Source organism: Spinacia oleracea, chromosome 2, assembly GCF_020520425.1.
Source record: "Spinacia oleracea cultivar Varoflay chromosome 2, BTI_SOV_V1, whole genome shotgun sequence".
Lineage (NCBI taxonomy): Eukaryota > Viridiplantae > Streptophyta > Magnoliopsida > Caryophyllales > Amaranthaceae > Spinacia > Spinacia oleracea.
In genome coordinates, this window is record NC_079488.1 from 60073283 (window position 1) to 60079136 (window position 5854).

Sequence of the window (5854 nt, forward strand, 5' to 3'; positions counted from 1 at the left end):
GCTATAACTGAGAATGTTTCTGAAGCCTTGGCATCTTTGGAAGTTAGTGTCTAGGAGCCGGTTCTTATGGAGATTGATATTGGGGCAGCGCAGAAGACTGTGGGGGTGGATCCTGCGAACATTGCCCTCTACAAGACTTTATTTGATGATCCGGAAGAACTAGAGTAGTGTAGTTCTTGCTAGGGTGTAGGTGCCCTTTATTTATTTCGGTTGTGTTTGTTTTTATTCTTAGCACTTTGTTTTCCTTCTTATTATTTTTTTCAATAAAGGCATATTTTTATTTTTCATTTTCATTTATTTTTGTCTCTCCTCTTTTTTATGTTTTTATATGTCTAACACTTTTTGCACGAAGAATATGTTTTTTTTTATTGGACCGAATCCTTAGTAAGGATTGCCTACGTATCTTGTAAGAATCAGGTCGCGCGTAGTTCTAGCTTAGAATAAGTTCTAGTATGCCGGATTTCGGTGGATATGCCCTGAGGTGGAAGCATATTACTTAATCGATCCAATGAGTGAAGTATTATCATTATTTTCATCTGCCGTTTTTTGCCATAAGTCGCGTAAAAATGAAATTCGGCTATATTTTTGGTAAGCCTATTTGGATACGTACTGTACCCCCCAAGTGATCGTTATTTTTCCGTTGTGTGCAGATAAAATGACGAGCACTTCTGAAAAGAAAATTTTGGCAGGCAGAGAGTTTCAACGCCCAGGCTGGGGCGTCAGAAATTTCGGCGCCCAGCCCTGGGCGCTGAAAATGATTTCTGGCGGTCAATTTTGACGCTTTGCTTCACGTGTTCTTGCGTTTATTTCTTTTTTCCCTTTTTTAGTGCTTTGATTTTGTTTGTATTTAAAATCAATTTTGAGGCTATTTTGGAGGCTTTTTTGGCTGTTAGCGTGAAATGCATTTTTGTCCGGATTAATTTTTTCTATTCGTGACTCGAAACAGTTTTGAAAATGGAGTTAGGGTGCGGAAGTTATGAAGATCCTTGTGTAGGATTTTGAGGTGGGTTGAGGTGCGTGTCGTTTTTGAAGGATTGGTGGGGGTTATATTTTATTAATTCCCCTTTTAAGCAACATTTGCTTTCGTTTTTGATTTCCTTTGACTTCTTTGGGTTGTATGGGTTGATTTTTATGGTTACACTGGTAGACTTTTATGTTTTGGGGATATGAATGGGATGGTGCGGTTTATTTTGTGGGTTTCGGGAATTGGCTTCCATGGCATATTTCAAAACCGAGTGGGCTTTGTTTGTTGGGCCTAGAGTGGGCCGCCTCTTTATTTTTGTATTTTGCAAGTACATTTGGTGCTTTATTTAGTGTTAGAATAAAAAAATTTAGGAGAAATATTACGCCTTTATTGATTCGGAAAGTAAGGAAAACACACTGAAATAAAACTGACCTATATTCTAAGGGGCCTTAGGACCATCTAAAGTCTCTATTATTTTTTCTACCAATCTAAAGAACTACTAGGCGCTTTTTACTAATGGTGCTCTATGTGGCTCAAGCCTGGGGTTTAGTCTCATAAAACTTCATTCGGTCCTTCACCGGTACTCATCTTGAATTCCATTCCTTTTGCATTGACCCACTGATATGTCTTCACCCATCCGTTCTCGGCCTCTTCTAGTGTGGATGCAGGAGAGATTAACCGGGTTGGATCGAAACCTTCGTCTTGTAAGCTAGGGTAGTCATCACAGTCTCGTTCTCCATAGGCCTCGATTCGTTAAACAATGTCCATAGAGCCTGGTTGTCCAATATTTCAGCTGTTTTAGTCTTGGTGAGGTGGGGTGCCTCATCCAAGGTGTGGCAGTCATGGAAAATTTCAAATCCGGGTTTTAGCAAGCCATCCTGAACGAAGGGTTCAGGGAAATCACAGCATGGGTGTTCTTCTCCTTCCCGGACGAACATCCCGTTAAGGGTTCTTTGATACGGGGGAAGGAGGGTGGTTTGCTTGGCTTTGTTAAGGCGTAGCCCAGACAGGCGGTCAGCAATATCTTCCTCCGTTGGTTCATAGCCTAAGCCAAAGGGAGTAGATTTGTTGGGTAAAGGATGGAATGTGCATTCCTTCTTCCTTATGCCCAATGGGGTTCCTGGGAAATAACCTTGAGCTAGCAGCATTCTAGGGATGACCCGGGATGCATGCGGGTCTAGGAATGCTGGATCATAGTCTTCAATGAACTGGATTGTTTCTTCCATTTGAAAACCGTAAAGGTCGTCCGCAGTTTCGGCCGTTCCAACCATAGTACAACTGACGTCGAGAGGAGGGGCGCAGATATCTAGTATTACCCTATTATGGTTAAGTTTAACCATTTGGTGCAAGGTAGAAGCCACACCTCCAAAGTCATGGAGCCGAAGGTCGCCCCAAGAGGAGGTTGAAAGTGGGCTTGATGTCGATTATTTGAAACTCCGTGGTGCGTGCCACAGGCCCGGTTTTTATGGTAAGGTTGATTTTTCCCAATACAGGCCTTCGGGAGTTATCATAAGCTCGTACCCCTTGCGTGGAGGTTTGGAAGTCATCGTTTCCTAGCCCCAAGCAATGGGCGGTACGCAATGGGCAGACATTAACCGCCGAACCATTATCTACGATCGCTAGGGGGATGTTTTGTCCTTTGCATCCAACCACTAGATAAAGGGCTTTATTGTGAGCACCCCCCTCTTTGGGCAAGTCTTTATCAGTGAAAACTATGGCCTTTTCTCCGGCGTCTCTCGTGACATGGCTAACCAATGAGTCAGGTGTGATATATGTAGGTACTGAGATGAGGTCGAGTGAGCGAATAAGCTTTTCGCGATGTTCCTTTGAAGTACACATGAGATCCCAAATGGTAATCTCGGCCTTGGTTCTTTTTAGTTGTTTCAAGAGAGGATTTTCAATGACTTCTGCGACGGTGGCGTGTCGTCCATTCTCAGGAGTTTGCCTAACTGGGATGTCGTCCATAGGAGGTGGGTGAATATCCGGTTGGTATATTCTTCCGGATCGGGTGAGGTTGTCGACCTCGGGCTCCTGAGGGGTGGTGTCAATGAGAGCATACCCGGGCCAAGTTTCAGTGAAGAAGTCCTGGCCCGACACTTGAGATAGGTAAATATCTTCAGCATCATCATCCCACACACCGCACACTTCTCTCTCGATTCGATCCATAGGGACCACAGCGAGTGGTGCACCTTGAGGCGTGATGTACACCGTGGGATCGAAGTTCTCTGGTTGGTCGAGAGAGATGTGACAAGAGCCGAGTGGGCTCTTGTTGTTGTTGGGTTTGCCAACGTTAGGGAGAGGTATCACTTCATCCTCTATCATGTCCTGGATCGTATGTTTTAGATTCCAGCAGTTTTCAGTGTGATGCCCATTTCCTTGATGGAATTTGCAGTAAGTACCTTCGACCCAATATTTGCCCTTGACAGGAGGGTCACGGGTGGGGCCTATAGGTCTCAACTTTCCTTGATTGGTTAGTCTTTCAAAGGCTTGTACCAAAGTCGACCCGAGTGGGGCAAACTTTCGGTCTCGGACCCATCTTTTAGGGCTTCTTCGGGCGGGAGTCTCTTCTACAGCATGGACTTCTTGGGCTTGGGATGTGTTACCCCGATTATAGGTGTGGTTTTTATATGTGGGTTTGCTTTGTATGGTTTTGGCGAGGTCGTCCTCGATCTTTATTCCCACATCATAAACTCTTTTGAAAGTGTCAAGTCCCAGGTACCTAAGGTGTTGTCTGTAAGCCGGGTCAAGGTTGTCAATGAATTTTTGGACCAATTCTGTTTCGGGAGGCCTATTGATTAGCTGGGCCGCCTGGTCCCTCCATCTAGCAAAGTAGGTTGTGAAACCCTCATTTTTCTTTTGGAAGAGAACTTTCAGCTCGCGCATGGTGACTTGGAAATCCATGTTCGACGAGTATTGCTTGATGAAGATATTGACAAAGTCTTCCCAAGTGGGGAAGAGCTTAGGGTCCTGGTGATAGTACCATTTGAGCGGCACAGGTTCCAAGGACAAAGGAAAGGCAGGTAAATACATGGACTTGTCCACGCCTTTCAAGTTCATGGCATTCACAAAGCTCAGTAGATGATCACGGGGATTGTCCGTGGCCTTGAACTTTGGTAAGTCAGATGAACTGAACTTTTCTGGTAGTTTGCCAGGAAAAGGTTCAGGATCGAGGGAGAAGTATTTGCTCCCCATGGTTTGCTGTAGGACCATTTTTTCAATCCTCTTCTCGTTATCGAGGTCATTTTTGGCTTGTGCATCCGTTAAAGCTTCATTTTCCATTTTCAATTGGCCCATAAGTTGGGTCATTTGGACCATCTGGTCTCGCAAATCTTCGATGGACATGTTTGAAGGTGCGAATCGAGGTTGGGGAAGCGGAGATCCTTGAAATGAGGGATGACGGACGGAGCTTGGAGTCACTAAACCTGATGTTGGCGATATATCATCGAGACGCACTAACCGTTGATTCCCTGATCGGCACCAAGTGGCAGGACCAGTCCTAGGCATAAGATAAGCTAAAGTTTAGGTTCCCAAAGTTTCAAGCATTACTTAGTCTAGACTTCGACTCTCTCTATTGGTTTTTCACTCTTTCTTTTGTTGGTACACTTTTTAGTTTTTTTCTTTTGGTCATTCTTTGGATTTTCGAAACACTTGCCCATGTGACATTCATAATTGTTAGCATGTTCGGTTTTTTAGTGCCGAGCATTGTCGTCGTAGGAGGCCTAACAACGACGCAAAGAGTTATTAATTTTTTTTTTTTTACGAGTCGCTTTTGAAATCGAGTGCTTTTCTTACTCCCTCGTAGCAATTCTTTTTACGAACATTTTTTGTGCTACGTATTTTCCTTTTGCGCGGGCACCGAGGCTGCTGCGCCTGACCAGAAGGCCAAGCAGCAACTTCAGCGCCCAGCGTGGGGCGTGAGAAATTCTGGCGCCCAGTCAGGGGCGTTGAAAATGCGTCCCTGGCTGGTTCTCGTTTTCTGTTTGCGTCTACTTCTGTTTATGCGACTTCGATTTGCGTGCTTGCCTAATAACGTCCTTTACGCGTTGCAGCGTTTGTGGGATTCGTTACAGGCCATCCCGAGCGTCGCTTATTTTTGTGGTGATCATTCGGGTTTGCGGAACACGTATTTCGGTATAACTCTTTGGCAAATTAGTCTATGAATGTTTGGGCAATTTTTAAGGTCGTTGGTTTTCTAGGATTGTTTGTCACACACAATCACATATTTCGCTACACATAACTAATATTCATCATGAGGCGATAATAACATGTCATGTAGTTTATGATAGGCTTCTATAGGTAGTTATTTGCGCCTGGCTTGGTACCGCTTCTATCGTAGATCCAACACATGCCCCGGTTGAGGTAGTGTCTTCAACAGACGAATTTCGCTCAAGAGGCCAACCCGCAAGTGCAAGCCAAGGGGGCATGCAGGCGAAAGGGACCTAATGAGCGAGCGATTGGGTTCGGGATAGGTGTACTACCTGCACACGTACCGAGTGGGCAACATGCGCGGCGTATGCACCCCCCTATTGGCGAAGAAAGGTATCCTTAGTCCCAACTCCCGAGGGAGCCGAGATTCGTTCTGCGGTTCTGTCCGTTCACATTAATATGCTGATTTTCAGGTCGTCCCAACTTGATGGGGAAATAAACGCGGGGTAGGATCGTTTCACCCTTCGGCTATTTTGATTACCTACAAGCTCGAGTATTTCCTTCACTATCCCCGGTGGAGTCGCCACTGTGAGGGGGTCGAAAAAGCACGAGTCTAATGCGTGACCTCGTCCCTCGTGGGTGTGACGATTCTTTTTATTCAATCAAGTGTAATTGGATTTCCTGTGAGTTTACACCCAATCGACTAGTAATATAGGAGTCGCCATTCAGTTTTTAACGACAATG